The following is a 6,236-nucleotide window of genomic DNA, read 5'->3' as shown; positions in this document are numbered from 1 at the left end:
TTCATATGGAGAAAGCATACCATTGAAGAAGCCACTTGGAAATTTGAGAATGATATACGTGTAAAGTACCCTCAATTATTTCAGTTTGTAGGTATGAACTTATTTAAATTTGGGGATTGAATTTTTTAAGATGGAGAGAATGTAATACCCAACATGAACCAATATGTATTTATATTTTTATCAAAAAATAAAGATATAAATGAATAACTTTCCAACAAAGACTAAAAGTTGAAAAATATGAGTAAAATGAGTCCAAGGGACTAAAGCCCAAAAAGTGAGCCCCATATGGCAAGGGTAAAAAAGGGTTTAGGGACTTTCATTGCTACAACATCCTAATAGAAGAAAAAAATTGTTTAGAGAGGAGAAAGAGATAAAAAGTACAGAACTTTGAAACAAGAAAGAAAGCATATGCGCCAGGAGAAAGAAAAATTCATAAGAGATTTCTTATGGACTTAGGTAATCTTATTGTTTTCCAGCTTTCTCATGATTCTTAGTCTAGATAATTTACATAGGTATCGAATAATTAATCATCAGATACAAGTATAGAGCAGTAAGGTGTAACTTTAGGATACAATATTAACGGAATTTGAATTATATAATTTTGGTGTGGCTTGAACATAGTGAGAATTCTATTAATTTAATTTAGTGTGATATTAATCATAACGGGTAACAGAGGTATTAATTGAAATAAGAAAACTCATGGTTAGAGTTAAGAATTGAGAGAGTTTGGAGATTCTTTATAATGGGTAAATCATAAAATTTCTAGCGTTGGATAGTTTAAAGTAGTTAGATCTTAGCCTAAACGAAAAAAATTAACACAAGATATGATGTGATTATAGATTTGATCGAAGGAAGTCATACCAATTATTCGAGGTGACAATTTTGGTATTTCGACAAGCGTACCGTGAGTAATAACTTTACCATAATTTATATTTTCATAACTTGCATAGTTTATACATGATTTTTAAAAACGATATTACTGAATGCTTTGAATTTACACATGGGGCAAGTCTTTTACTTGATATGATACTGAAATGGCTATTTGAGATCTTCTCACTGTTATAAGACATATTTATCATTATTTGAGACATGATTACTGATGTTTTGAAAGTTCTTCACTTACTTAAGAAATAAGTATTTTGACATGTGTTTTATTCAAGTTTATTTACAATATGTTTGATATGAACTTAAATGCCTTGTATTATTTTGCAAATGTTTTCATATGAGTACTTACTGTTTACAAAAAAGTATATATGGGAATAGAACTTGATTTGAATCACGTAGCAAATGGCGGGTTCGTTAGGTCTAGTGCACCTTGTATTGACAGATTACTGTTACAACCCTCGCTAGTGGGAAGGTAGAACTAGCATACTGTGACTGATCTCCCTCGAGTAGGGACCTACTAATAAGATTTTGACTCCGTTACAAGGGATCCATTGTTATTGGCTATTTCTTGAATTATAATGCCGCACTAATTACATGATTCATTCTTGGAAACCTCCGAAAGGTTAAGACTTGATGTGATGGTATTTGTTGATTCTTATCAAATTGTTAATCGATTTCTGATATGATGGTTATTACTTTTTGAAAGAATATTATTTTATGATTTTTTTTTTTTATTTTCGTGCTAACCTGTTTATGACTTGTCCCTATTAAAACAATTGTGATTAAGTGTTATTACTCACTGAGCTAACGTCTTACTCCTCGTTATTTTTTTTTCAGAAAACACGGATGACAGTGAGGATTTCATTAACTAGAGCTTATGAGTTGGCATATTTCTTATGAGCCCCGCATTTGTTTGCGTGGGTGAAGACTTATTTATGTGTTATGATTTTTTTGAAACTCTTAATGTCTCTCCTTAGTCATTTCCTCTATTAGTGTCATGAATATTCTTTCATATTATATACTTATGAAGTATTGACCTTCTTCTTACTTTTGGAGATGGATTTAATTTTATTACGTAGTGAATGAGCCATTGATGAATATTGTATCTTATTTGGTGATGTTGAATAGTGGTATTGTGAATTCGTAAACAGGAGAAATTTTGATAGGTTCAAAAATAGAAAAAACTCTGTCCGATTTTTTATAGAATATTGAGGAGGCTTGCTTTGGAGTTCTAACCTCCTTAGTGCCGATCATGATTCTATTTTGGATCGTGACAAACTAATACCTTTGTATGGAGAAAGCACTTGAACTTTAATTTGTCCTAATTTTATATTGAAAAAAAAGTCAAGCTACTCACAAGCACAATTCTTTTATGGAACATGATCGAAAATGCTCCTCCATTCAATCATATATAGCATAAACATGAGACTTTTCATACTATTAAATATCTTGATATTTTTATGAAATATTACATCCAAAACTAAAATTAGCCCAACCTACAAACAAAGTTGTTAATATAGCTATAGTTAATAAAATATATTATCTGACCATCTAGTTTATTAAAAATGATCGAAGTATACACTACATATAATTAAGTTGTACAGATTGTGTATATTACTTATCTATATTATGTGTATAATACATGTATTAAATGCTTAGGTATGTATAGATATGTGTATTATATGTATAGGTGTGTCTACCATAGGTAAATATAAGTGGGCTTAGCCCAATCAAAAATAAGAGAGGAGACCCAAACTATCTAACTCAGTAATGCCGTTTACATATATTCCAAACAAACGGTGAAGTGATGACCTAATATATTGTTATCTCCGTTTATACAAAAGATGAATATACTCTTGGGTCGTAGCTAGTTACAAGCTAAATTATTCATGTATTAAATTTTACATAAGTAATATAACGTTTGATAACTTTTCTTTTCTTTATTTTTTTTAATCTCTCGGAGACCCGCAACTGCTATATTCCTTTAGGTGCGTACTAGGTAACATTCTTTCGCTATGTAACGACAAAAGACCCTAAATTTTAAATCAACACATACATTTTCAATTTTGTTAATTCTATAAATACTTGGCGTTTTATAGCAGCATCGTGGCTAATCCAGTAATCCACATAATAATAATTTTATGGAAGGTAAATTTTACCGTAAGCACTTTATATATATGTCCAGAAGGAAGATAGGGAAAAAACAGAAAAGTGAACTAATGGTGTAAGTAGGTGAAGTTTCTCTTCTTCTTTTTTTGTTTCTCATCCGGTATCTGGTACCCGCATTGAAATCCGATTAATTCGGATTAGCACTGCGTAGGGCCCCATTCGAGGGGAAGCAGTTTCTACCAAGGGTTTTTCTTTACCCAGGGCTCGAACCCGAGACCTCTGGTTAAGGGAGGAGCAGTCCCATCCGCTGCACCACACATCCTTTGATGGTAAGTGGGTGAAGTTTCGCGGTATATCCAATAGAATAACCACAACGAAAATTAAAATAAAATTTTATAAAAATGTTATCCTAAAAGAAATTACATTATTGAAAAGTCTTACATGTTTATACCCGATATATTATTTTTATCAAAATTCTATCCTAAAAAAATTAGGGAAAAGGACATCTATTGACCATTTTTAAAATAAATGAACAACATTTGATAATTTGTCAAATAATGATCAGTCGGTCAAACTATTACTATTTAATAATCATTGGACTACTTTGGCCCTCTCTTTCCTTCTTGGGTCATTTCGGTCCACCTTTTAAAAGGTTATTATTATTATTTTTCTTTTAGTTTCGCTTTATTCATTTAAAAAGAAATGACCCATATTTGGACAATAAATGACCTATGTTTGGGCTATTGGACCTAAGCTTTTTCTTAATCACTGATTTCAAGATGGAGTATTTAAACAACTTTAAATACTCCGTCTTGAAATCAGTGAGTACGAAGGAGCTTAGGTCGAAGTTTCATATTGACCCAGTGAAGATAGCTGATATTGTGAAAAAAAAAGGTTAAAAAAAAACTCCTTCTCCAAAAGCCACAAAATTACAAAAATATGAGAAGAAAAGAAAAGCAAATGAAATTGCAGATTCAAGCAATGTTGTAAATGATGATGTTGAAAACTCTTCCCGTAATGAATCGGAAGAAGGTAAGGAGGAAGAGGTATTTTTTGGTGTATATGTAATATTATGTACTGATATGTATTTAGGAATTTCAATAAAGTTGATATTATTTTAGGGTAATATGTATTTTGGTGAAGCTGATATGTATTTACTGATATGTATTTTGGTGAAGCTGATATGTATATACCGATATGTATTTTGGTGAAGCTGATAGCTTAAATATACATTTTGGGGTAATATATATTTATTTGTATTTATATATTAAATACATATGTTAATTTGCATGTATGAAAAATACATTTATATATGAACTATTTATGAAGAGGTATTTGCCTATATGTATTTTTTTATAATTGTTATGTATTTTTAGTATATTGCAATGTTAAAATATATATTTGGATATTCTATTTGTTTAAATATGCAGTTGGGGTGATGCATTGTATATGGTTACATATGCAGAGTGTCTTTCTTATGGTCAAGGCGTTTCTTTGGTTGAGTTCAATCCCAACGTACTTCGTACAAGATATGCTTCACTATTGTGGAACTACGGTATGAGAAAACAAGAAGCAAAAGCTCAAAATGACGATGAAGAACCATTGAGGCCTATTAGGGAAAGGAAGATAACAAGTGTCAAAGAAGTATTTGAAGTCTGATTGTTGATGATTTTTTTCTATTTTGTATTTGACAAGATTTAACTGGATGTTGATAGTAATTTAGTGCAGTAGTTTTTGGAACTTATTTTCTGTTTTGATATTAATGAAACTTACGATACTTAAACTTGAAGAATATGCATGTACTTAAGGCTATTTTGTTGGATTTGATGTGTTTTTAGAGTGATGATAGGAAATTAGGTGTTGGAAGCTAATAGGAAGAAAAGGCGAAAAATGACTACATATTAAGGCATCTACGAGGCGTAGGTGGGCCAGTACGTGTCAGAATTTGAAATTTCAGAGGCCAAAATTTGAGGACTACCTACGTCCCCTCACCTAAGGGGTGTAGGTGCCACTACGCCCCGTAGGTGGCCATCGACACAATTTTTCTGGATCATTTTGAAGTTGTTTCTTAGGGTTTTCATGTAACCTGTATACACCCGAGTGATGTTTTTAGTCATCATTATGTACATTTAGTCAAGTTTTTCTCCTTTGTTTAGAATTTGGGGTGCGGATATCTGAAGTATATCTGACGTATGAAATAGATTCATTAGGTGTCTAGTGAATCTATTTTTCTTTATGCGTGGATATTTCTTAAATTTTGTTTCAATATCTTTTAATGATTTACTTTTTTCGTAAGATGTATTCATTAATTTGTTTGGTTTATTATTTTATCCTGTAGTAATTGCAGAGTTACAAATTTCTGTATAACAATTTATCCTAACTGTACTGTAATGTATATCTAATTCTAGATTTTCAATGTTATTTATTATCTTGTGTTGTTCTTCTCGTAGTGAGTTTTTTAAATTATATAAACTATCACATGTACTTTTTTCTAAATTTTCTAAGGTTTCTTCTATCCATATCAATTTTTCTTTTAGATTTTCCATTATTTTCCTAATTTGGTTTCTATAATTAATTTCATTATTTAGATTATCTTGATTTTCTCTAGTTTTTTTAATATATTCTAACATCTCTTAATCTGTATAATATCCTTCTGGGTAATTTCTTCGTATAACTGTTTTAGCCAATTTATGGTTTCAATTTCATAGTCTATTACTTTTTCTAATATTATTTTCTTAATATCTATTATTTCTATATCTTTAAGTATATATAAGATTAAAACTTTAAGATAATCTAGATGATCTATCTTTTAAAATTGATTTTATTATAATATTTTGTAGTTGTTTGTTTTAGCCTTAGTAGTTCTTGCATATTTTTATTAAGAAATTCTATGTATTTTATATCTTTATTTTCCATGTATTTGTCTATATTTATTTTCATCTGTTTTTCTAGTAACTGTATATTTCTCATATCTTTTTCTAAAAATTCTATGTAATTTATCATGGTAAGTATTTGTAAGAGTAGTTAGGTAGGTATGGTATATAATTTACTCTAGTCATGTAATATTTACCAAATGCTTTTTCTAATATGATTTTTCTTATATCTACTACTTTTATATCTTTAAGTGCATACAAAATAAGTATTTTAAATTTATCTACCATCACATCAGATAAATAATTATTCATTTTCATAAAATTGCTTTTTTCAAAATATTCCCTTCAACCATGTACATAACAAAATAT

At 29.8% G+C, this 6,236-nt stretch overlaps 1 long non-coding RNA gene across 1 annotated transcript; it reads left to right on the top strand.

The window, feature by feature from the left end:
- The first annotated feature begins 321 nt into the window (after window positions 1–321).
- On the top strand, window positions 322–1,932 carry LOC124887640. Its single transcript, XR_007045435.1, has 2 exons — window positions 322–456; window positions 1,723–1,932. It is a non-coding gene; the product is annotated as an uncharacterized LOC124887640 (long non-coding RNA).
- Window positions 1,933–6,236: the final 4,304 nt, after the last annotated feature.

Source organism: Capsicum annuum, chromosome 1 (genome assembly GCF_002878395.1).
Source record: "Capsicum annuum cultivar UCD-10X-F1 chromosome 1, UCD10Xv1.1, whole genome shotgun sequence".
Classification (NCBI taxonomy): Eukaryota; Viridiplantae; Streptophyta; class Magnoliopsida; order Solanales; family Solanaceae; genus Capsicum; species Capsicum annuum.
This window is presented reverse-complemented; position numbering and strand designations above follow the sequence as displayed.